Source organism: Lutjanus erythropterus, chromosome 11, assembly GCF_056507025.1.
Source record: "Lutjanus erythropterus isolate fLutEry1 chromosome 11, fLutEry1.hap2, whole genome shotgun sequence".
NCBI lineage: Eukaryota > Metazoa > Chordata > Actinopteri > Lutjaniformes > Lutjanidae > Lutjanus > Lutjanus erythropterus.
In genome coordinates this window covers 8,288,117-8,313,870 of record NC_139327.1, presented here as the reverse complement: position 1 = coordinate 8,313,870, position 25,754 = coordinate 8,288,117, and the positions used below count along the sequence as shown (strand labels likewise).

The 25,754-nt window shown below is 39.5% G+C and overlaps 1 protein-coding gene across 1 annotated transcript in view; it reads right to left on the bottom strand.

Annotated features, from left to right (window-relative positions):
* Positions 1–25,754, bottom strand: part of pknox2 (pbx/knotted 1 homeobox 2) — a 163,353-nt gene that overhangs the window by 89,632 nt on the left and 47,967 nt on the right. Inside the window, exon 3 of the mRNA XM_084730691.1 lies at positions 21,078–21,160. The gene's annotated coding sequence lies outside the window, so the exon portion shown is untranslated. The remainder of the gene's footprint in view (positions 1–21,077; positions 21,161–25,754) is intronic.

Below are 25,754 nucleotides of genomic sequence, written 5' to 3'. Positions count from 1 at the left end.
TTCTTTTAATGGCAACTTGCTACCTCCACGTACCGTTATGCGCCACAGTACAGGTGGCAGCAGCATGCCAGAAAAAAAGGTCCACGTTGCAACAATCCACAAAGCCTAATGGCAAGGAGCAGCTCTCAAATAAAATTTGAGGTGTTTTTGCCATGACTAATGAATAAATGAACGTGTGGTCAACTATGACTCTTGGCACGGACAAATAGCTTAGTCAATTATCAGGGGGCAGCCCTAATATAAAGAGCGAGAAAGTCTGCGTATGGAGGAGGTGGAGTGGATAGATGGGTCAAACAAACACAGGAATTTCCCCTAGGAGACTGGGGTTTGTGCCCCGTGTGAAACCAAGAGTCAACAATGACTTTCAAGATGTTGTATAAATTACACATTGTTACATTGCATTACATGCTTAAATAGAGTATGTTACATACATGAATTTACATAATATGGTTATTTTAACCCAAAGCGTGATCTCTTCCTAAACCTACCAAGTAGTTTTGTTTCCTAAACCTAACACAGTATTTTTGTGCCTTTATTTTGAAAAACTACTCAATAGTTGCATTTTTACTATTGCTAACTTGACCACAGAGCCGTGCACATTCAAAACTGATGCTGAACAGGTATCTGCAGCATCATAGTTTGAAGCATATATAGGGCCACTGACTAAGCTGCTGTATCTGATGAGTTGGAAGTAAGAACAAAAAAAAAACATGTCTGAGTCAAGTACTTTTCATAACATATGCTTTATCTCTGCATTTACATTTGGAAAACTCAAGGCTTCACATTATAATGGTAATGTTATTCTGTGTAAACTGGTGCTCCTCGTACTGAAAGCTCAACCAGCAGAGTGGGAAATCTTTAAATCTTTTTGCAGAACTGTCAAAAGGCTTTTATTTTGAAAAGTAGATGGAAATGCAAATTATTTCTCTGCTGGATAATCATAGTGTAAAGAACTAGAAAGTCCACACACAGAGGAAGTAGGGTGGATGGATGGGTCAAACAAACACCAGACTTTGACCAAGAAGAGACAATACTGATTTACTTTTAAGACCTTACATAAGTTACATTTCATTATGTACTTTTACAAGTTACTAATATATGTTACACTGTGTACGAAAACTCAAATCATACCCAAATCAGACCCAAATCATAATGATATTTTCCTTAACCTACACCCAGTTTTTTTGTTTGTTTGTTTGTTTTCTAAACCCACCCAAGTCGTTTTGTGCCTTTATTTTGAAAATCTACCCATATGTTGGATATTTATTCTCACTAACTTGGCTGTAGAGTCCTGCATTTTCAAAACTGCCACCAGAGGGCTACCTACAGTGTCATAGTTTGAAGCGTAGGACCACTGACCAAGTTGCTTTAGCCTACTTGACGAGTTTGGTGAATGTATTGGAAAAACACATTTCTGAGTCATGTATTTTTCATGACGTATGCCTGACTCAGCATTTATAGTTGGAAAGATTACAGATGTTTCACATTCCATGTAATACTCAGGCTGTATAAACTGATGTATTATATCCTTGTATTCAGGCAATCCAGCTGAGAGTGGAAAAACTTTGGCCCCTTGTTTTTTAGGGGGAAAAAAGGCTTTTATTTTGAAAAGTTGCAGGAAATTAAAATTAATCTTCTGCTGGTCAATAATTAATTGTGGCCACACAGTATGATTTTTACAGTATTTTGACACTTATCTCAAAAAATGTGTCATATTAAATGTCGTTGTTAACAATGATGTCACATTTTGACAAAAGCTCATATTTTGTGTCATGAAAAAGAAGAATAATCCTATAACACAGTTTATCAGGTATCAAAACTATCACAGCATTACAAGCATTATCCTATAATATCATACCACAGGAGGTTAAAAACTACCATTAAGCGCAATAAGGTTCAGGTGGCGTTAATGAATCTTTAAAATATGTGCATAAATTTACATCTAAATATGAGCATAGAGCTGATTTAGATCTAAAATGTGTTAGATTACACACAGTTTTATAACTCGGCGTCCTTTATAAACATATGGGAGCAAATTTAAATTCACTTTGCATCAAACTATGTACTGCTGATGCTCTTCTCCATAAACACACACGCACATTCACACTCACTCAGACAAACACACACTCCTCTGACACCTTGATCAGCCAATACTGCTCATGTGTCACAGCCAACACCTGTTACTGTGCTTTTGTCTTGTGAGCTTATTGTAATAGCCCGCACAGTATTTCTCACTGAAGACGACACAAACTGAGGCTGTTTCATCGAATGTGTCTGCACAGAAGGTTGGTGGGCGCCAGAATTTGAAGTTTAAGTGCGAGAATACGCTGTATACGATAATTGCCAGGACTGAGGAACCACTGCATCAGTATACATTGGCTGGAAAGAGTGGGCAAAGGCAGCTTGGATGTGAATCAAAGTTTAAAAAAAATAAATAAACAAAATAAAATAAAAAACACCAGCGATGATTAAAACTTTAAAATGACCTGTTAGTGCATTCACACAAAAGTTTATGTATTTTTAAGTCACTGCAAAACACAGTTTAAAATCTAATCTTTGTTTAGTAAATCCAAGTTTACCCAAATGAATAAAATGTACAATTAAAAAGAAAAGCTGCTCCAAACTCCTTAGAAAACCTTAGTAAATTAGCCAAGAAAATAATAATAATAATAATAATAATAATAATAATAATAATAATAATAATAATAATAATAAGTTAGTCATATTGTTTGAGAGTGAACAAAATGTTACATTGCTTGCTAGGTAGCTAAAAAGGGAACAAAACGTTACATTTTGCTAACTAGCTAAAAAGTGAACAAAGCATATTTTTGCTAACTAGCTAAAAAGTGAACAAAATGTTACATTGATTGCTAGATAGCCAAAACATTTTACTTATTTACTAACCAGCTAAAAAGTTAATAGAACATTACATTTTTACACGTTTTAACTATCTGAAAAGTGAATGGCATTGTTTGTTAGCTACCTAAAAAGTAAAAAAAATGTTACATTGTTTGCAAACAATTTTGTTGAGCAAAACATTCCACTGATTGCTAGCTAGTCAAAACATTGCTTTTTTTTTTTACTAGCCAGCTAGAAAGTGAACAAAACATTGCACTGTTTGCCCACTAGCTAAAAAAGTGAACAAAGTGTTGGCAATCTAAAAAGTTAGTGAGCCTGATGGCTCAACAGAGGCTCTCATTTCTTCTCGTTTGAGAAAAAAAATACTGGCTGAATTAATGGAGCAAAATGTCCAAATAAAAGAAACTAAATATACTAAAACTAACAGACAGACTGTTTTAATGAAGCAACTTGTGTGAAAGAAAGAAGAGACACATCATTAGATTCAACTGGGTTGAGTCTTTCATCTAGGAACTTCATTAGTTTGCTCAATCCATCTCAAAAGGGCAGACATTTTTGAAGTTAGACCTGCTCAAATGTGCCTTTAAAGTAAAGACGGGATCACATTTTAAATTGGAAGTAAACCAAGGTTTAAAGAGAGGTTTAAGCTTAATCTTAATATAGTGGCATCTTTCTTCATTCTAAGCTAGTTTTAAAGTTTGGCGGAACATTATTTAAAGCTAAGCCATGATTTAATCAGGTTTAAAAATTCATCCTTGTTGGTGCAACCCAGCCAGAAAGTCTTTCTCTGTGTGTGTGTGTGTGTGTGTGTGTGTGTGTGTGGGACAGAGAGAGAGGAAGGAGGGTTGAGTTAGCATGACAACCGCTATTTTGATGGGGCCAAAGCCAAGTATCTCCACATATCCACTTTCCCTCTCCTATTCATCCCGTCCTCCCTGCTTTTCCATCTCCAGAGCCCTCCCTCTCCTCTGCGCTCCATCCCCCCGTCTTCTTTCTCATTCTCGCCATTGCTCTCCCTCTCTTCTTTCTTCCTAAACTCACGTTCTCCTCTTTTCACTGATCCCCCCCCCTTCTTCCCTTTTCCCTTTTTCCCCCCTTTTCTGAACGTCTTGCCCTGCTCAGGGAGCTTCACATTCCCTTGTGTTGAGCTTAGAGAGTAGTTAGAGGAAAAAAAAAGAGGGAGAGACAGAATATTAATCATCTCATTGTGGTCTGAATGTGGTTGTTTGTTGGTTTTTTTTTTAAGGGGAAAAAATGACACTTTGTGCTCTGCTTTGGCCACGTCCCATATTATCTCAGGAAAACAGTCGATGCCAACAGTCTCTGAATTGAAAGAGATACAGATAAAGTGAGGATCGACTCCACACCCTTAACCCCCAGTACTCTGCTTCTCACTGGCCAGATTGTTCGCTCGCGGACACACACACATTTACTGTACACACAGACACACACACACCACAGTCTCAGCTCCAGTTGCCAGGGAGACCGCCATACCAGGGCTCTGACCCAGGAGGTTTGGGACTGTTTTCCAACCCCCCCCCCCTCCACCTCCACACCCTCCCCCCTGAAAGCAGGAGAGATGGCAGCTGTAGGACAGCTGTTCCTACCAGGCCCGAGCCTTAAACCACAACCATCATCCCACCATCAGCGCAGCCTGGACGGCATTTTGGGGACAAAAACACCCCGCAGCCCAAATGATTAGACACATCTGCCTCACTTAGTGGATTCTTCCGAAAAGTCTGTGGAAAGGAACAGGAGACAGACTCTGTACAGTGCAATAAAGAGCTGACTGACTTTACTATTTCAATATGTTTTCAGCACTGTAACAGTTAACGAGCTGCTTTCATTTCTTTTAGGTACACAATCATGTTTGGTTGGTTTCTTTTGTTGGCTTGATCAACTTCATATTTCCATGCTCAGCTTGTATTTTATTATCAATACTATATTATAGAGAGTTTAGGCACCAGTTTTAATTTAAACATGTTTAGACATAGTTTAAGCTTGACCGTTCAAGTCTGGCTTTATTTTAATACTGATGATGCTGTATTAGTATTATTATTATTATTATTAGTGGTATTTAACACGTGTTATTTTCTGCATCACTTCATGATGTGCTCAGGCTACGATAAAGTAAAGAGGCTGGGTAAATCCTTCTCTTTTAATCCAGCGTGTTGCAAAATTAAGTTCACAGACCCGTTTTTATTAGGTCATCAATTGGTATTGGGGAAAAAAAAGGGACAGCTGACCCCAAAATCAAAGATCCAGAGGTTTGTAGCGCTGTATATCCATCCAGATAGTTCTGGTGTGAGTTGCAGAGTTCTGGAGGTATCAGCTGTAGAGGTGTCTGCCTGCTCTCTAATATAATTGGACTAAATGACACTCGGCTGGTGGTGCTCATAGAACATTTGTACATGTTTATCAATGCATTCATTGACAATTATAATTCTTACTCTTTTCATGTAGTGTAGTGTTAGTTTCTCTCTAACTGTATGAACCCTGACCAGAAGCCGAGAGCCTTTTAGTCCCATTATACTGCAGAGAAGGCAGACATCTTTATGGTCGATATCTCCAAAACTCTGCAACTCACACCAAAAACAAAGATGGATAAATAGCACCACAGGTAAGAGGACAAATACATATTTTTGATTTTGGGGTGAACTGTCTCTTTAAGCTACCAAATACACCACAATGTTCTCAAAAGACACAATGACACACAATGCTAATACTAACATAAAGTACATTTTCAGACAAAAGACATTTGCTCCTGTTTGTTGTGTTAAAGTTACCACACTACGCTGTAAATACAAGTTCCACACTTCCTGTATCCATTTCAAATTAAAAGCTCTCTAATGTTTCAGTGGACACTGGTAGTTTGTTATGAGTTGATGAGAAATTTCACATTAAACTCATAGTTGGTTGTGTTCTTTATTAGCAGTTTCTAAATGTAGATGCTGTGACAATTCATGATGTAGTTTTGTAAGTTTGGGTCCTGGACACCAAATTTCTCTTTTGGGTCTTTTGGGAAAAAGTTTGGCAGCCGCTGTTTTAATAAATAATAATAATCACAATGATTTTTTTTCAAAACAGAGAAAATATAAAAAACAAATAACTGTTGGAGTGTTTAGAAGCAAATAGAATTTGCTCAATTCAATCAACTTCTTTTTCAGGGTCAAGCTATTGCTTCCAAAATTATTATTATTACAATTATTTGTTTTTCTTTTAGGCAAACAATGTCACTCTAACTAGCATAGTAGAACAACTAAAACAACTTTTGCTTAGTGCCATACTTCAAGTATGTAGTTTTTAAACTCTATCATTCATGTCTTGTAACAGTGTGTAAGGTAGATGATTTTTGTTGCTGTCAGGCAGAAACCTTCAGGACAGGAAATGAAAAAACAATTGAAAAGCTGCTTAGTGAGATCTAGCATGTTAATATTTTTAAAATACTTGTGAAACCCACAAACAGAAATGTGACCAAGAGAGACCAATGTCATTGAGTTATGAAGAATAAATAAAATATGGAGACAGAAGGTGACATATAAAACACTTTCTGGCTATAGAAACGTTGACTGGGTTGGTGGGGTTTCTTTCTCTCTGGGTGACAGTCCAATGACGATGGCTGCTCACCCTGAACCTGGTTGTGCTCAGGTTTTCTTCTTGTTAAAAGGGAGTTTTTCCTTGAAACTGTTGCCAAGTGCTTGTTGGTTCTCTGTAAATAATGATAAGAGTACGGTCTAGACCTGCTCTATATGAAAAGCGTGATAACTTCTGTTAGGATTTGGTACTATTTAAATAAAATACTCACAACAGAGTAATGTAATTCTTTTAGCTAATCATAACATCAGACTGCATCTTTCTATCAAAAGACAATAGTTTTACCTCTGTTCACTGCCCACAACAGATAGAGCCTGTGGATAATTGGCCTAATTTCCACTGTGTGTCCAGACAGGCCGTACGACGCTTCCTGGTTGTTTATATCGCTGAATTTCCCTCGACACCCACTCTGTGATTCCTATTTGCATGTTGTCCCCAGAAGAGATAATTACCTCCCGTTTGGCCTCGCTGTGAGGAAGCAGCCATGCAGAGCCCGAAACTTTTTTATCGACTAAAGACTAGTCCAGTCAAAGAAGAATTCTGCCATTTTCATGCAACATTCAGGCAGAATTTTAGTTTGCAGAAGCTTATATACTGTAGAACATGTAGACTCTCTGATATACACAAACATCAGCTTAATGTTGTCTTTGCTAATGGTGCAAAAAGTATTTCCTGGTAATATTATAGCTTGAAAACTAATACATTAAAGTGTAACAGACTGATTCTCTCCCATGCTCCCATAAACAAACTAGCAGATACATAACAGCCAGGGAAAGAACCCAAGTCAGGGTTGTTGTGGTCGTAGTACACCCACTTTACAGTATCCATTACCCCACTGACTCTATAATGCTTGCTTCTCATAGGTGAACACGTTGGTTTATTCAGCGTGTAATAGAATTTGGCAGGCCCCTCATCTGCAGGAGCCAAAGAGGCCATTGAGCTGAAACCGACGGCAGACAAACCGTGTCAGCTTTAAGATGGCGCGGCAAATGAAAGTACAGGGCAACTGATCCTGCAACTGCGGAGCGCACAATGTAACTATATTCCAATGGGGGAGCGGAGCGATTTCGCCAAGATGGATGGCCACCTCTCAATGCATTTCAAGGGCAGACAGATCAGTGAGGGATCATTACGTCTGTGAGGGGTTGGTTTAGTGGTCTGAATGGAGAACTTTGTTAACGTGACTGCAATGAGCATTTTGTGGAAGAAGAAAAAGTAAGAATACAGACACACAATGAAATACTTGTAAGAATGGCTTCTGCTTTGTTCTGTTACACATCAAAACTAAAGAGAAATACCAAAGAATATTGATTTTTGCAGCACTTTTCTTCCAATTACAGACATTCTCTCACAGTCTCACTTTCTCTCTGGTCATATCTGGTTGGAACCATAATATCAAAAAGGAAAAGATATTTTGGTAACACTTTCTAAGACACCCGTGTCTATAATGCATTACAAACATACTTACAATGTGTTATACTGTGCTTCTAGCAATAAACAATTACAGTTATAAGTGCTCATAAGTATTTAATGCTTTATACAACATTGTAAAGCATTTTATGTCAGTCTCAGGAGAGACGGTCAGGGGAAACATTTCATTTTTTTTACTTACTAATCAAACAATGCCAACTTATACTGAATTATAATCACATTATAGTGTATTATAATTGACTATAATGCATTATAAAATGGTTATAGTGCACTGTAACTATGACTATTAGACTACGATCCTTGCCAGATGCTTGACTTTGTAAGTAATTATAAAATATTTTATAATGAGTTATGTGTGTACTTTACCTACTTAAAGCACACAGTGACCACTTATAGTGACTTATAACCAGCTTGTAATGTACTACATCTGCTCCACCTCAGGAATTTCATTGCTTTACCTAAAGCACCCAATGGCCACTTATAACTCATAATCACATTATAATGCATTATGGCACTGACTATAGTGTACTATAAAATGGTTATAATCTTACAGCTATGAGACCTACTGTTATAAAGACTTGAGAGTGCCTCTAACTATTGCTCTAATTCTTGCTTTAAGCACAGCATAATGGATTAAAAGTATGTTTATAATGCATTATAATGCCTAACAGACATGGTCATACTTTACTTAAAGCACCCATTTGTCAGTAATTTATAATCACATCATAATGCATTGTAGCAGTATTATAATGCTTTATAAACAGGTTATAATGTATTAACTATGGACATTATAACATAGTATGTTCCTTGCCATCAGAATTTCAGTGGGTGACCAGCAATTATATAGTATTATGGTATTTAATGTTAAAGTCATTAAAAATACTTTATAATGTACTATGAATATTATTATTAAACATTATGATTACTTATGAGTGTTTATAGCTATGAATATACATTTTATACAATAGTACAAGACATTATAAGTGTGTTTAAGATGCATTAAAATGTATTATGCACATGTGTGTGTATTATGTTATTGATATTTTCAGAATAATTAGAGCAGAATTTAGCATCTGAAACAAAAATAACAGATTTAACAGAATTATCTGATGACCTACTGGCCTTTTTTTTGTGGCGTTGGTTGGCCTTGAACCCATATGCAGATTAACAGTATGTATTATTGCCTTGGTCTCATAACATCCTGTTCTGTTGCAGCCATATATTCACATCCATCCATGTCTGCGCCCGTCTAAGTCTCTCTCCGTCTAAATGAAGTGTGAAAAATGTGGGAGGATTTGGACTGGACTGTCCACTCACTTGTAAAATATATAATTTATACATATCTATTCCTGTTACTTTGCCAATAAATGGAATAGCTGCCTTGAGACAGCTTCCAAGAGCATGAGACACATAAAAATAGCTGCTTTTCATGTTCAACTGGACAGCCAGAGCACACTTCTCCGTTTATCAGTGTGTCTATTTTTCCACTGTAAGTCACTGTCGAGTCTTTCAGTATGTCTTTCTCTATAATTAGCCAGTAGTCTTCCAGAGGAAGACTTACCTGTCCTTTTTTTTTTTCATAAGAGTGCCAGGAAAAGAAGCGGGCTAAGTTAGAATAGTGGTGATTTGGCTCTCCCCCTCCATCTGTTTTGTTTTCCTTCCATCTCCCTCTTTTTGATGAGCTGGGTCTTCAGTCCCCCTTATAAAATCCCATTAGCTCTTAATGAAGTCGGGCTCCTAGCCTCTCGGCCTCACCTCATTTAGCACGATTGTCTGGCGGCCATTAGCATGGAGGCAATTACAGCCGCACGACAAGAGTAATTGGAAATGCCGACAGGGACCCTGAGAAATGGGAATAAATAAATATAAAAAAAAATATTCAAACTAATAAGCTTCCATTCAGATGGTGGGGAGGGAGCCGCATGTGTCTAAGTTAAATCAACATAATTACAATTAGGGTTGGTAGGGTAAAGAGCCCGGGTGAGGGAGAAATGGATATGGATGGATTGGAGGATGATGGTTAAGCATAGAGGTAGCGGGTGTGGTGGAGGGAAATGTGGGATCACACAGTGAAGCTAATAATGTGGAGCTAAGCATGACCCCAAATTCATGTAACAAAGAGGTCAGAGAGAGGATGTCAGCGCGTGCCTGTTTGCCGTCTTTGATTAAAGGTACATTTTCCATTCTGTAGCCAAAACAGAGGCTAAGATGATTTCATTAGCTCAGAAAATCCCCTTAACCCACGGCCTTAGAATCTGACAAATTCTTAACTGAAGACGCTGTGATATTTACTTAGAAGAGGCTGCTGCCCTGCGTTGAATTTAAAATGGCAGCCTACACATTTCATGTCTGCTAAGGCCATGAGCTGAAATACTATATCTACAGCATTTTTCAACATTATGTTCATCAGCAACAACTACATAGCTCAACTCCCAAAAGTTATCAAATGCTTATGATTAATATGCACTTCCAGATGTCTTGATTTAACTAAAATCTCACAGAATGAGCGCATAAGCCTGGCAGGCCTAAAATCACAACTGAGGAAACCTGCTACTCTAACTCAGGAGGAAAGGCAAATGAATTTCTCTCCACGAGCGAGGCTAAATGAGGCCCTAAACACTTTACTGCCAGCATTCCGCCAGCATCCAATCTGTAATAACGTGCTGCGTTTGCGAGATGAAGTTCCAGTGATGAATTACGGCAGGTTACCCCCGCCAAGGAGGTGATGTTTTCGGTCCAGGTTGTTTGAGCTGTTTGTGTGTTAGTTAGCAGGAGAGCGGGATGAAAAGCACAATGCAGAATCTTAATAGATTCTTAAGAATCTATTCAGGTTAAAGTGAGTAGTCATACGCATGATTCAGATACCGCCTGGAAACATGCATGACTGTCTGTCACTGTGCGCATGTGTATAAACTAAGGAGCAGATTAAAGAATTTCTACTATAAAAGTTTCTCTGCATGGTTTCTAGAGTGGATGTGAAACCAAAAATTAAAGTAATAAAATGCAATCTTCACTGACTGTAAAAATGTGACTGAGATCAGATGGCTCAAAAGAAAAGTGAGACTTATTTTAAAGTGGTTGTATGAGGTGTACTGCTGTGGACAGGGTCAGGAGCAAAACATATTTATTTAGCCACCTAATAAAATCAACATCAGTTTAAGTGGACACTATATTTCAAATATTTATAATTTTTTGTATCATAAATTTTGTCATCAAATTCTCTGTTCTATATATGAGATATCTATTGCAGGTCTGTGTCCTCTGTGGCTCTCCCTGTGCTTTCTTCCTTTTTTTTACCTCTGTTAATAGTGCTTTTTGAGAGGAGTTTTTCCTTACTTATTTGAGGCTCCAAAGGACAGAAGCAATATGAATAAAATTTGACTTCACTTCACCACTTCACCCTCCCTACCTACCGGAACCAGCTGTTATATTAGCAGAACATTACTCTCTCCAAACCAACCAGACTCCATTGACAAAAACAGTCATTTTGTCTCACAGAACACAAGTTACTGATCTACCGCTGGCCAGTGGGTTATCTTGTTTGTGTTATTGTGTGACTTCCATGAATTTGAACCGTCCCCTTAAAACAATGAAGTCACAAAATAACACAAACAAAGTAACAGGTTGAAGCAGCAGAAGACCAGAAACTCCTGCAAAGTAAAATTACTATTTTTGCTAATGGAGTCTGGTGGGTTTGGAGAGAGCAATATTTGTCCTATTTAATGGTGGTTTCTCGCCGGTAAAGGTCATCTGACATTAAGGTAAAGCTGTGAAAATATTCTAAATATAGCGTACACTGATATTGATTTCATTAGGTGGCTAAAATATGTTTTGTTGCTTCCTGTACCAGTACTCCTGCTGCTTCTCCAAACTGGAGGCGTGCTGACCACCATCTACTGTAGGTAATACACTGACTATGGACAACCCCACTTCAAAAAATCTGAACTATCCCTAAGAGACTTACCCTTTTGACCTTCATTTGCAATAAAGGCAATGTGACACAACAATTATGAATGCAGATATATGATTTTACTTTTAAAGGACTGTTAAGTACTCAAGGAATCTGTAAGGAATGTTGAGTACTCAATAAAAATAGTTTGGCTTGAGAGCCAATGAAGTGTACTGAACTACACTTCATAGTCTTTTCTATGCTATTCAGTGATGTCATGTGGAAGGTATACTATAATATTTAGTAAATTCAGTTAAAATAATATGACTGTGTGAACCTGGCTCTCTTTATTATTAGATCAAACGTTGAACTCACCACTGCCTGCACCAAAGGACTACTTGAGAAGTCTGGGAGGCTACACTGAAACAACAGCAGGCTGCAGGCTTGGTGCCAGATTGCCATGGCATCTATCCTGTTAACCCCCCCCCATCACTCCACCCCGCCTCCTCACTCCCACCACCCACAACCCCTGTTGCCCCCTTTCCTGCCTCCTAAGCTGAATGACAGGTGGCAGAAACCCGATCAGCACGGGCCTTCATCGAGGAAGCACTCCCATCTGAAATGGGCACACTGCCCACTCACCCACCCGATGGGCCACAGCACAGGGGCTTCTGAGGCTGGACGGGCTCTGTGTGTGTGTGTGTGTGTGTGTGTGTGTGTGTGTGTGTGTGTGTGTGTGTGTGTGTGTGTGTGCATAAATGAGGCAGGGGATGGGGTGGGGGGAGCTGGGTTACAATGGACAGAGGGGCATGGGAGGGAGAAGGGGGTGTAATGGACTTTTTGGCTAGAGAAACGAGCGGCAGAGCTGGCACCGGGTGTCCAGGGCTCAAACGGGAAACGGGAGGCTGGCTCCCACAATAGGCAGTGTGAGAGTCCCAGAGGGTCGTCCACAATAGCGGGGCAAGCGGCTGCTGTCAACAATGACCTCGGAGGCCTCGCTGCTTGAACTGAGATGGTCCCACCCTTCAGCACTTCCCTTTTAGCGCTGCCATACAGCTAATGCAGGGATTATTATTAGGGACATGTATCTGGAACATGTGTGCGTTTTGTCAGTGAAGCCCTGTCACTTGGATTTGATTGTGAGCTTTGGCTACTGTACAAAAGTGAAGGGATATATAATATGGGAAGTTTATAATAGGATAGCATTGTTTTGAAGGAAACCCTGAGTTCAAGCTGTAACAAAATATTCTAATCCATATAAATGACTAGAAAATCTCTCACAAAACTGACAATGAGAACTTAAAGGGATAGTTTGGATTATTTAAAGTGTGGTTGTATGAGGTACTTCACTTTAAAAATGCATTTCAGTGGTAGTTGAAGCAATGTAATGTTTTGAGTCCCATTCAGCTTTCTGCTTTAGTGATGGCAGTCTATTTTTGTGGGTTATAACAACTTGAAATTACCTGTTCCCTCAACCTGCTATTCTTATTTCAGTTAAAGCACTTAGGTTTCTCTGCATGTTGCACATCTCACGTCAAGACAGCTGTGTTTTGAGCTGCCATTTTCTTTCGATGACTCGGAAAGAAGGTTAAGTCCAATGTCAGACAAAGTGGTGTTTTGGTTAAATTGTGTAAAGTTTCCATAAACTCACTGAATGAAACCAGCTATCATTAAATCAAGCTAAGGTTGACTCATGCTAACATTAGGAATTATATTAACAATCTGGAACAACACACTAAGGTTACTTTAAAAGATACTTAGTTCTACTTTATGTTACTTTTGAGGGAAGCAAATAATTGAGTTGGAAAACTGGAAACTTTTAAGTTGTATTAATGCAAACTGTTGATTTGAATGCAATCAGATTAAGTACATGTGGCTTAAAGCAATTGTCTTCATCTAACTTGTAACCTTGATTTGAAAAAACTTAATTCATTTGTGTGTTAACAGTTGAAGTAATTTTTTAAGTTGGTCCAACAATATCGTGAATATATTATTTAGTAGATGGCATCCCCACTGTGGAGAAGCAGGAGGAGAACTGGTGTAGGAAGCTTAGCAATACTATGGACAGCATCAGCAGCAAAGTGCATTTGTTATTTTAGCATATTTATTTACAATGTTATCATGGCTTTACCTCACCATCAAACAGCCTTTTCCATGGGACTGACACCTGGCACATTTTTTGCTGCTCTTCTACTCTTACAGAACTCATTTATCCACCAACACATCCTGCTACATCTTCTCAATGACAATTCCTTCCTTTCCCTTTAGGAAAAAACACGCAAAGTCCGTCTGCCAGGCCTAACTGCAGCCAAGAAGATTATAGTCCAGTGATGGAGGCCTCCTCACAGTATTTCAAGCATTTACTGGCTCTGGAGCTTTTTGGACATTTCTTACCTGGAACTATCATCAGCAAGAATCAACGATGCAGAGCCAACCGCCATTTTAATGTGGATGACTCTGATATCTGACTTGAAAGATCTTCTGTTTAAACAGTTGTCTATCTATATGTTTGTCTATCCTGTTGGTTGGTTGAAGGGCAGATGGTATGAACACTCAACATGTAAACAGCGACTGTAAACAGTTGATGTTGCAATAAAAAAATGAGTGATCATATGGGAAATTGGTATCATGTGCTGTAGGCCAAATATTCGTGTCCAAAAACCAACTGGACTCCATTGACAAAATCAGTCATTTAACGTCGAAGAATACAGGAGTTGAGGTCTACCACTGCTTTGATTGCAGCCATTAGAAAATGCTTGTGCATCCACCAGGAACGTCCTCTCAAAGGCGTCTCTCCACTCTGCTCCACAGAGAACACAGCAGAATCTTCTTTTGACGGAAGCCACATCAACCTTCACAGAGCAGATCAAGCCAGGCAGGAAGTCAGACACAGGATCAGCGTCGACAATATAGTCAACTTTTTAAATAAAACACCATGTGCAGAGGCCCATACATAAAAACAGGCGAAAAAAAGAAACCATTTAACTATGTACTCTACTTGTTCATGGTATGAGCACAGGAATCAAACTAACAAAATGTGAGTAAATCAGCAAAATTAGGATGGCAAAATGCTTCTAAAACACAGCTGGTAGGGCATGAAGCTGTGCAGAGGACGGATCAAAACGGCATCGCAGACATGGAATCAAAGGAATCAGTGGAATCAAAGTGTAGCAGATCAAGGCAGTAGCAGACCAGCAACTCCTGCGTTCTGCAAAAACAAAATTGTATCAGTTTACCTGAATGGCTGTCTGACAGCAAGATGAAGAGGTGAAAATATTCTAAATATGGTGTACATTTAAACTGATATTGACTGATTGACTGATTCTAACACAACATGAGCTGTCCACAACACTGGTGCTTCTTCTGCATTTCCAAAATGGGGACATGTCAACCGCCATCTACTGTAGGTAATACACTGATTATCCATAAGTACCTCATACCTTATACCATTTCAAATAATCCAAACTGCCCCTGAAACCACTGTTCTTACTAGCATCTTCTGACATCCTCTGCAGCACCTCATCTTTATGATCCAAAGACATCTCGATGTACTCGACAACTACTTCCTGCCCTTACACACCAAATCAGATTTGGAAACCTATTGGCTATCACAAGTGCAGCAGAGCATCTTGGCGCGAAATTGGAAATCCACAGTGTAACACAGGCCTGTCCTTGTGCAACCCACTGTCCCTGTTCTTCATGAAAAAGTTTATTTGTCTAAAATAGCTCTACAAGCAATCACTCCATGGGCTGGAGTGATTGTAAGTGGAAGGGGGTTGTAATGTAAGGGTAGGGGGGGGGTCCTCCAACCAGGAGGAGATTTAATTAGTGAAATCTCATTAAGTCTAACAAAATTAAGCGTAAAACAATCCTTGGTGGGGAATCGTGCTGGAGGTTTTTGGGTGAGGAGAGGGAGGGCAGGAGTGGGGAACACTTAGGGGCTGAGAGGACATGGAGACTGGCTGCGCGATTAGTCTGGCCTGTGTGTAGGAAAAGACAAATGGCTTAGTATAACCAGACCTCCTCTGGCAATCAACTAGAGACTGCCATGTGTGTACAGATCCCCCATTGTCCTAGCTCTTACTTTGTCTGCGGCCTCTTCCCAACACAAGGGCATTTACAGGATCTGACTACAAAGACTAGTTAGGATTTAGAGGCATATTTTCAACAGCAAAAAGTTGAAAAAAACAACACTTGACATGACAAGCTTGATGTTATAAGAGAAGAAAAGTTACAGAGGATAGCAAGTTTGAAACAGGGAAAATGGTGATGTGGAACGACCCCATCACCAGACAAGAACATCACAAAAAATTGGATTATGTTGAACATCAACTTGTTTAATATTCTGCTTTTTGTTCTTTGTTTTTATTTCTCACTTTTAACAATGTCTGCATATCATAAATAAACTATGGTTTAGGTTAGTCAACTTAAATTCTGGGCGAAGATTAGGGAAAGAACATCATTATGCTTAATAAACACCAGTGTTAACACTGCAAGTCTTTGATGCAACACATCCTCATAGTTAAATGACAGAATAGGTTGATTCCAAAACAACAGACCAGCAAAAGGCCTTAACCTTCAGTAAATTACAAAAGTCTTGTGATGTTAAACACATTGATGTTGTGAAACTGTTGAAGTCTGGTTAAGTTTAGGCAACAAAACTACTTGGTTAGGTTTCAGAAAATATCATGGTTTTGGTTGGAAATAAGAATACTTACAAGTTGCAGCCCTAAAATGATTATATCACTGACTCAAGAATTTTCTTTCATGTGATTGCATTGCGTTGCATTGTGTTATGTTACGTTCAGTGACTTAATTCCACCAGGCACTACGCCACAGCTGCCAGAGCTGACTGCTGCCATTCTCCACAGTGTTTGTGATACCACCGGCAGCACCTCCAAGAAGCAGCTCCCCGCTCCACTTCAAATACATGAGTCTATTTTTGCTGCATGCTGTGTCAATCTGCACAGAGCAGATCAAATGGGCAGTAAGTCAGACAGTATAAAAGGAGAGTGAATCTGGTCAGTTTTCAAATTTTTCAAAAAAGACCCCATGCAGACTCAGGATGATAAAACAGACAAAAAATAAACTGTTTTACTACGTAACCAACTTATCCATGGTAGAGGCTCAAAAGCAAGGAAAGATGACCACATCAACAAAATCTGAGCAAATAAGTAAATGCCTCTGCTGGTGGGGGCATGCAGCTGTGTGGAGGACCAATCAAAACTGTGGCACATACATACCATGCTCAGTGGAAACAACTAGTAAGTCTAGACACAAGTTACGAGACATAAGTCACATATGTAATGTAGCTTGAAAGTCTGGTTTTTCATCTAGGCACAAAATCAACTTGGTCAGGTTTAGGAAAAGATCGTGGTTTAGGTTATAACTTAGCACTTTATTTGACACTGGATGTGAACTCCAATCTCTTGAATGAAGGCCCTGTGTTTTGTTAAGCTTACCCATCCACCATGTCCAACTACCTTAGTGGATTTTATCACTCTTTATACTTCTCCCTCATAATTACTGTGCCCACTAGAGGTCGCTGCCCCTAAACATAGGGCCTGCTTGCACAGATGACCTATATTTGTTTCTGGTGAGGACAGGATGCTGTGATTAGACGTGAACATCAGTCCCCTGTATAAGATGACCATCCACCACCCCTGACTTCCAGATTCATACGTTCCACTTTGCTACATAAAAGACACTGAACTTCCTATTATACCACTGAGTGTTGGCACTGTGTCTAAATTGTGAGGTGCAGAATCATCCAATATGAATCATATTCCAGTACCTATATTCATATAGGATATAGAGCTGTGTCAAAAGTGGACATGTAACACCCATTCCTCAAGAGTGTGACTGCCAAGATTTCCGATCCTGTGAAGCTATCCACTACTTTAAGACTGCCAAATAATGATGAATGAAACAGCAAAGACACGCAATCAGAAAGAGACATGAGTCAGACATAACATAACAATGACAGCTGCATGATGCTCCAACAAACAATTTTTTTCATATGCATCAAGGCAAGTCTGGTCCAAGACCTCTAAGTTTTAGACATCTTGACACACAGACACAAGACTCACAGAAATACATTATGTACGGATCTGGTCACACTTGGGTTCCAGGTCGAGTCGCAGTTACTTAGAATCAAGTGAAACCCTGTAGACCTCTGTGCTACAAAAACGATGGCGACTTTTCCTTTAGATAAAACTTTAAATCAGCCAGGTGTAGCAGCACAAGCAACAGTAGGTTTAATAGTGGCTCTGTGTGTTATGAAGAGAACCATGATTTAAGATCAAATATATAAATCAAAAGAAACACCCAAGAGTGAAAAAAAAAGAAAGAGGTGTTCATTATGCATTGAGATAAAAAAAAAAATATCTGAATCCCTTTCAATTCAGCAGCAATGACCGCAAGTTTTTCAGTTCTTCAAATCAATTTGCAATTAGCTGCAGACATAAGGGAGCAGAGGATGTTAAAGTCCTTTGCCTTATTTCAATCTGAACTATAGGGACAGGCAGTAACATTCAAATGCTCCAAGACACTAATTTCTACTTAATTTCTAATATCATTGTCTCTGGCACAACCTAGGTGAAGGTGGGAACAACAACAAAGACAATTCTGATGAACAATTCCTTGCGCATGATCTAACCCTTCTAATCACCATATTGTTGTGCTCAAGTCATCATCAATTGTAGTTTTAGTAATAATAATAACAGCTGATTGTGATCCCTAAAAGTAGTTCTTTGTCTAATAATCACGACTGCTTTTGTGCAATCCTAAATAAAGCCCATATTGTGACAGCATTGTTAGCTGCTGCAACAGCTAAAGTCATCACAGCACACCACACACTGGTAGTTATCACAGCGACAGCAACATGAACACTTAATTATCTTGTCTGAGGAATAATGTTAGAGCTAAGACAATTTTTCTATTGCAGCAATTAGTTTCCTAAAGTGGCAACATTTCATGGAAGAACCAACTTGTCTAACATGTAATGCTAATTTGTGCTGCTTAGCTTGTTTTGTTTTTTTGCACCTACCTGTGCTCATATATACAACTTGAACACAGCATTACCATGAAATGTCTACTGTATTGTCAAGACACCTAACAGCTAAATCTACACTAATGGGAACCTGTTTTTTACTTCTAATGAAGACAAAATCACTGTTTAGACCAAAAGGGAATACAGCGCTGGGTAATTTATGTTGTTTTCTATTGGATAGTTAGCTTTACTTGTCACTAAAAGTGAAGCTAAGTGCTGTTAGGTCGGTTTAGGCATGCAGCAAGCTGACTCAGCCAGGAGCCAAAGCAATGACGGTAAACAGAGATGGACTACACTTCTCCACTTCCTCCCACTGTACAAAGCTGAGGCCAAAATATCCCTGATACAAGCACTTGCGGTGGTGACATCATTTGGAGTCAGAGTCTGCCCGGTAGTGACCAATGTTGGAGTCACACTTTCAAGTTACCCCCAACACAGCTGACTGACTGAATCATGAGCTGACCTCAGCAGTCAATTATGACATGAAACCCCCTTTTTATAACATCAAATAAGTAGTCAAAACCAAACAGATCAGAAAAAATACACACTTGAACAAACATCAGCATAATAAGAACTACCTAAAATGAGACCTAAAAGAAACCATCTTTAAGAAACATTTATTTGACATGAAGTTTGATGTATTGGCCCATGTGTCACCTAACACTTAACACTGGAGAAGCAAAATTTCCTGATTATACTGCAGCCTGCCACCAGGGGGCAATCAAGATGCTTTGGCTTTGCTTTTAGGGAGCTCTGATGTTTTCCAATTCTTTATGTACAGTCTGTAGACTAATCACAGCCTCTGGGACCAACAGGGAATATAGGACTGAGGTCATTTACAGAGTTTTCTAGTGGATAGATAGATTTACTTGTTGCTAAAGTAGCTAATAGATAACTGCTGTCAGTTTGGTTAGTCATGTAGCTATCTGACTAAGCCCTGGGATACCAGGAGCCAAACCTGACAAGAAAAACACCTTGGTACTGTATTCCCTGGTGTCAAACTGGCTTTGGTTGGTCTTGGAGGCTGTGTTTAGACCCAGTCTGGCTGTGTTCACTGGGAGCTCCCAGTCTGAGAAAAGTTAGCTAATGGGACCATTCTCCTTAATAGAGCCATGGACCGCCAAAGCTGCATGGCGGGGGGTGGGGGAGTGGACACACATTCCATGCTATTGGCTACAGTAAACTGCAATCAATAAGGGAAGGGAACTTTAAAAGTAAAACACTATATGGTTGCCTGACTGTCTTAGCAGGAAACTCACTGAGTGTTTTTGCAGGAAGAACTCCAGTTCCAGTCATGGGCATCCAAAAACCATTTGGGGACATTAATGTCCCATTCTGTCATGGCATTCCAATATAGAATCACTATCCACCGCAAAGAAACACTGAATAGCCAGACAATTGCTTATTAGAAAACAGCATACTGCCCTCCTCTGCCCTACACCAGGTACAATAGGAAAGGAATGGTTGTCAACTTTCATTAAAGTCTTTTTACAGTTGGTGTCCCAGTGACCCACCATTTCTTCTCCTGACCACAAACAAGCAGACAAATATTCAGCTTTGGGGTCTCTTTTTCTCATCACCTGGTCATATGAGTATGGTGAGGAATAGAACATTTGTGGAAAACATAACAACAGTCAATCAGTTAAAAGCTAAACTCTCCACAAAGTGGTGGGCAGCGTTAAATTTCAAATGTCAGAAATAAAACAAAACCACCCCCTACAGAAGACAGCGCCAACATCCCAAATTCCCTTCAGGTCACATTCATTTTCACCCCGGTCCAAGATGCAAATAGTGTGTTTACTGCAGAGTGAATCATCAATCATTAAAAAAGAAAAGCTATAGATTGAAGTTCCAGCAAGAACTGAGCACAGAAATCGAGATTCTCATTTAGTGGTTGAAGTAATGTCAAGCAAATATGCTCAAGGGACTGAAATGATCATTTGGTCTCAAGCAACTTGAGTGAACTGCAGCAGGGCAATCATTGACTGTGTATTCCGACATGCCAACGTGTTTATAGCATGAATTACATTTGATTGTGTGCTCTTAAATTAAATCACAGACTGGTGCTGGCCTCTGAAGAAACAGATTAGCTCTGCCAGATATGCTATTACTGAAAGTGTATCAAGACAGAATGAACGTTCAGTTCATGGAACACATATGTGTTGGAAATTGCACACTGCTTTTTTACTGACAAGTAAAAACAAGCACAAGCTCATACAATGTGGTTATATCATAAGATTTATAGGAACTTACAGTTAGCTTGCCCACAGCAACGCAGCAGCTTTCAGTGTCGTTCTCTTCTCTGTGGCCCCGGTATCCAACTCCCCACAAAAAGCCTGTTGACACATGAACAATGTGGAAGTGGTACAACTTAATAAAGTCTGAAAATTACTGAAAAGGACATGAAAAGAGGCGACATGCAGAAGATGAGTTAAAAAAGCAAAAGATGTATGCAGGGATTCGGTGTATGGCCAACTCCACTTTTTTAGTGGAAGAATAATTGTCAGTATCTTCATCTGGTCAATGAATCAGTCTGCTATATATCCCTCAACTGATCTGGCGTTATTCTATATGTTTTCCTGTCAACATATCCCATGGAAAGACCAAAACCAACGTGTTTGTCCGCCCATTAGTACTTTACGACTTCCCTACTCTGTTTCTGGCACTCAGTCCCAAAATCCTTGGTTCTATTTGTTGTTGTTTTTTAAACTACTATCATTTTTAACAAATGTTACTCAGACAGGAGGGTATAGTACATTTGCTGGGGACTATTTCAAGTAGTGGATTGATACACATGTGGTGACTCTCTGGGGCAGCAGGATAGTGTATATTAACCTGACATGCTAGATGGTTTGTTACACAGATCTATGTGAGAAGTCATCCTTAGAAACTCTATAGAAAAGGGCAGGCACTTTCAAAAAAAAAAAAAAAAATTGGCAGGTGACTGGATGAACCATCTGTCTATCATGTCTATCCCTGGCTAACTTCAACCGAACAGATCAAACTCTTGCTGAAGCCAGTCGGGAGAAGATCAAAAATATATAAAAATATTTTCCTTTGAGAAAAGTCTTTCAATGAAGAAATACTCTCCAGATCTGACACAGCTGATGCTATCACAGTATCTACACTAACCCTTTAAGGAGCCAACATTGTTTGTTCGAGACGAGTTGCTTCCAGGGACGCTTCTTGCTGTTGTCACACCCCAAACCACACCTGTAGCTGCCAGTAGTCCCTCCTAGGACACTGATTGGCTGCGCAACTTTTGGTGCAGACACAAACAGATAGCTTGAAGCCTGGTAAGATGGATTCTCACACGTGAATCCAACTACCTACCAAGGTAAAGTGCATGTTGGATTGAGACAAAATAAACTACAGTGTTTGCAAGGTTCAACATTTACTATGGCCAAATGGCCAGTAGCAGATAAAAGTTACTCTATGGCCACCAAATATTCCATGTAGATGGCCCCATGTGGCTTACTACTACTCGCACTGCTAATGCGCTCCTTAGAGGACAATCAGAGACACAAAATACGTACTATGAAAATGAAAAGGGATCAAAAATGTAGGAGTGAAAAATAAGTTTACATTTGGGCTATAAAAAATGTAGTTTGGCCACCAAATTTAGGGGCTTTGTGGCACATGGGGCCAGTGCTAACATAGTAGTACATCCCTGGTGTGGTGAAGACACACATCACCCAGTACAGCTCACTGATGTGTTTTTAATAGTTTTTCAAGCTCTATGGCACTAAGGGATAAAAAAAAAATATCAGCTTTGGATACAAACACAGAATTATATATTCATTTTTGGTCTGTGTCTTTTTTGTTGTGGTCGTCTGGTGGCATGGTAGCTCAGTGTTTGCCCCGTGTACCAAGGCTTTAAGTCCCCTGCGGCGGCTGTGGTTGCGACTGCCGCCTACGTGCCTTTGCTGCATGTCTGTCCCCCACTCTCTCTCTCTCTCCCCCTTTCTCCTGTCATATCTTCAGCTATCGAATAAATTAAAGGTGTACTACTGTAACTAGGCCTACTGTAACTAAATATCACTGTCTGATTGTATCCTAATCACAATGGTCTCAATACAAAAAAGTATCTAAGCATGTAACTTGGCCTTGTTTCTGTATTGTTCGCCATCATTCCCACCCATTGTGATCATAACATTTACTTTCCAGTTTGAGTGACCAGACAGCTTTTGAACAAACCCCTAATTTAAGTCAATAAACCACTTTTTGTTACCTTGCCTTTGATGATAGACAGTAAAGACTGACAGCAAACAAGGGAAAGACATGCAACAAAAACCTCTGCTGGAATCAAACTGGGAACGTGTGGTAACACTGGTTATGAAGTAGGTCTGAAAAATCCTAATGGATATTGTAAATCTTGAATTACAAGTAAATAAATGCATGAAGATTCTACACTAAGTGAATGATAATACATTTGGTGAGTAAAATGTTATGGTTTATGAGCAAATTGTTATAATTACCGGCAGGAATAATCCATCCAAAAAGAAACTCTGAACTCAGACTGGCTGTGTAATAAATATTGATTTAGAGTTAAATTCATAATCTAATGCAGCCCTTCATCACTGCAAACAAAATGCATCTGATTATAATTTTCAGTGACACAGGTGAAAACGGGGTGGTAAAAGAACTGCTGCGACTCAAATTCCTTTGAGCAATTGACTGGCCGGCCATGTCTGAGCCACACGGAGCACAGCGCTGCAGAGAGAGTTATGGCGCACATGCAAAAGATTTAAGTTCAATCAAGCATTCAGGGCTGGACACCTGATCTTTCGCTTAAAGCTCCTCCAGAACAGTGGGAGTGTGGTCGGGCCTCACAGCAGGCCGCCTACCTCCAGCAATCTGCTAACACAGAGCCTCTGAAGGGATGGTATTTATCCAGTCCTGCACAGCTCAGTGGGGACTACTGTGTGTGTGGTAGGTAGGTACGACCAGAGGCCCGCAGAGGATGGAGGAGGGGGGGATTGGGATTGGAATGAAAGCTGTGGAGATTTAGCAAGAAGAGCCCAAACGTTTCTCTTTTTTAGAGTTGTATCAACCTCCCTAAAGTCGTGGCAGAACAATAAAAAGTTCATGTTACATCCCACTGTCATGTAAATTCTGAGGAAACTCAACTCTTCTGACTCCTCACATGTTTTAAACAGAGAATACCAACTCACTGCCCTCAATAAGCAATTCAGTCCTTTCATTTGAATGCAACAGGCTAAAGAATTCTTTTAGCCCACCCTATTGCGCAACCAAAATCAGTTTTTGCTAGTTGAGACCTGAATTCAAAGGACAGAATATAACATGTATTTTTGTCATGATTATTTGATGTGTTTTGCACATCTGTGGAAAGTGTCATCTGTGTAACTGTGTTTGCTTTATTTTTGTTCTCTTGAGCAGAGCTGCACAACAATGCAAAATTAATTATAATAAAGAATAAGAGTGTAAAGTTGTATCGTATCATATCATATCGAATCACAGAGTCCTTCATGGGCCCAGTTTTGCTAACCCGCCCCTGCCTGGATCCGCAAAGCTGAGAACTAGAACCAACCTGTTACCTGCAATTATTTTCAAGTCAAATCCGCACCCGCCTTGATATAAGCCCCGTGACCCGACCCGCACCCATGATTAAACACATACAGTACACAGTCATCCATTTATCACTCACTGGTGTTCTCAACATGCACGCCTGTGCTCCTGCAGCTGTTGTGTTTCCATAGTGACGATGAATCTCGCTTGGAGCTATCAAAAGCTAAGACTTTTTGAAACTCTTCACAAGCATTAAATAGCGTTATTTTCAGTCTTTGAGTGCACAAAAATCCTCCCAGCGTCCAATGTGGCCTTCAACAATGTACTCTCCACTGGCTATTTTTGCCACCGTTATGTCATCTATTTTATCCAGCAGTTAGCCTTCATCACTGTCAGATCAAACACTGATGTTCCATGCTTTTGCAGGACGTGCCATCAAAGGGTGGCTGATTGATCCGTAGTTTGTTCAGTTTTACCCATGCTCACATTTTTACATAAATACATTTTTTACCAATTTCACAGCATTTTTGCGGGTCACCTGCTGAGTACCCAACCCGAGGCAGGACTCTACTGTACTATTCAAATTGTGTCATATTGTATTCTATTTTATCACATCACATTGTATAGTATGGTATAGTATCACAACATATCATATTGTTTTGTATCGTATAATGTCACGGTCACAACATATCCTAAAACACATTTTTTTTCTATCATTCTGATTATTTGTTCAGTTGCAGAGTGTAAGAAAGGCGATATTGATTAGTGTGAAGAAATATCAGGTCCAGACAAAGACGTAATTTCACCGCTTTTAGTGTTTCATATAAAATGTCAAAAATACAAACTATATTGGCTGTGTGCTGCCAAGAAGAAGCTTCCGGGACACGGTGATGGAAGACGTTCTTCATGTAAATTAAAGAAATTGAGCTTACTGATGTAGCCTAACATGCATGCGCAAGTAGCTTTAACTATTCCGTAGGTATATGCACTGAGACGCAGTACGGTGTAGATGTGGTAAATGAATGGGTAACACTTTCGACTGAGAAATCTGGATGTAGTTTTTTAGTGAGGGTCCAAAGTGAGGGTTAAATTTTGCACATTGTCACCGTTGCAAATCCCGGCGAAATATCATGTAGATGTGAATGTTCAATCAACTTCTTCAAATATTTGGTGAAGAAAAAAAAATACTTTTGAACCTGCTGTGGAAGTGTTGGGTTGTGCAAGGTGTTATTGGTGTTTGGTGTCCACATTTTTCACACTTGTAATTGAAAACAAAAAGAGGGAACAGTGTTCTAAATAATTTGAATACACTTATTCATGACAGCTACAGAACATATGAAATGTATCCAGTGTGATTTGGAGGCAGACTTTGGCAGAAATCAGCATTCACTGAACCCGTTA